The sequence below is a fragment of the Coenobita brevimanus genome, chromosome 111, assembly GCF_032717465.1.
Source record: "Coenobita brevimanus isolate Jiangsu-jjx chromosome 111, ASM3271746v2, whole genome shotgun sequence".
In the NCBI taxonomy this organism is placed as follows: Eukaryota; Metazoa; Arthropoda; class Malacostraca; order Decapoda; family Coenobitidae; genus Coenobita; species Coenobita brevimanus.
In genome coordinates, this window is record NC_137064.1 from 10102098 (window position 1) to 10103665 (window position 1568).

The 1568-nt window shown below is 41.5% G+C and overlaps 1 non-coding gene across 1 annotated transcript; it reads right to left on the reverse strand.

Annotated features, from left to right (window-relative positions):
- Positions 1–357: 357 nt before the first annotated feature.
- On the reverse strand, positions 358–476 carry LOC145417953 (5S ribosomal RNA). Its single transcript, XR_013900614.1, has one exon. It is a non-coding gene; the product is annotated as a 5S ribosomal RNA (ribosomal RNA).
- Positions 477–1568: the final 1092 nt, after the last annotated feature.

The window sequence follows — 1568 nt, forward strand, 5'->3', positions numbered from 1 at the left end:
CATTTCAGCATACGTGGTTTCTACATCATTTTTGTAGCTTTGCACAGCTTCATTCACCTGTGTTACCTTCTCAATATCACTGCTCTGGTCAGTAAGACTGCTAACTTGCCTAATTGTCTCTGTGTCATTTTTGAACTCTTCCATAACACTCTCGTGATTGACTACTGTACTTGCCATTTCACTCATTTTCTTCCTAAGTGTACTCAGTTCCACTGTTAGTTCACTGATGGTTGTTCATTCATTCATCATTCATTGCCAGACGCCATCTATCCCAAACGGGGTGGCCAACGGCTTAGAGTTAATTGTTTTACAGGGAGGGGCACTAATCCTCCACCAACCCCACTTGACACGTAGGGATGCCAACAGCATCTGGTGTTCCCAGGTGGTCACCTATCCAAGTACTGACCAGACCCAACATTGCTTAACTTCGCTGATCGGACGGGAAGCGGTGTACTCAACGTGGTATGGCCGTTGTGTCTTTCTTATTGGCCTCCCTTCCTGGTTTTTCTATTTCTTCCTTTTGCAAGTGCATCTGCTTCTTTATTTCATCAATTTCATTTTTGAAAGCCATTTCTGGTTTGTTTACATGTTCGACCAGTCTATTGTGAGTCTCTACTTCAACCAGTTCTTGATAGAAATCATCATTTTGCTTTTTACCTTTATCCCTTTTCTTTTCCAAATTTGCTTTACTAAAGTATGTATCCATTTTGCAATACTTAAAGTGCAAAGCATGTACTTACAATCTCCGTGTTGTTGTAGTCTAAACAAACCTCAGAGATGACTCAGCGTATTCTTTCGTCTTGATTCTATTTCCTGTTTGAACAAGTCATGTTTAAACTTATTATTTTTTTCCTTTTAATAATGAACAATCATTTAGTCCAACCTGGTACTGAGCTTGACTCATACAAAGATACAAATTTAGGTAATGCCACTGGCCGTGATGATTTGGTACGGAGCGCCGGTGATGCACGTCCGCCTAGATTGAATCCCTGTGTGTGTGTGTGTGTGTGTGTGTGTGTGTGTGTGTGTGTGTGTGTGTATGTGTGTGTGTGTGTGTGCGTGCGCGTGTGTGTGTGTGTTTGGCTGTGCATTTATGTGTGTGTGTGTGGGGGTGTTTGTGTGTAATATCTTCTTTGATGGACTGTGAGTAAAGATCACTTGTTACCTCCGGCAAGGTTAATTTTTTTCCGGCGTTTGTTTGTTTGTTTGTTTGTGTGACTGAGGAGGATTACTTAAAAAGTTATGAGCGGTTTTTGATGAAATTTTGTGGAAGGGTGGGCCATGGACCAAGGAAAAAATAAGTAACTTTCGGGTCAGATCCTTATCCGGATCCGAAGTATCTCGCACAACATCTCCAAAAGTTCTCAGTTAATTTGAATGAAATTCTGTGGAAAGGTGGACCATTGACCAAAAAAATAACGGATTATAATTGGGGGCGGATCCGGATCCTATATCCACGGATCTGTTAGCAGGATTACTCAAAAAGTTATGAACTGATTTTGATGAGCCAAGGAAGATATGATTAAATTTTGGGGTGGATCCGGATCCGGATCTGGAGTATCCCGCAT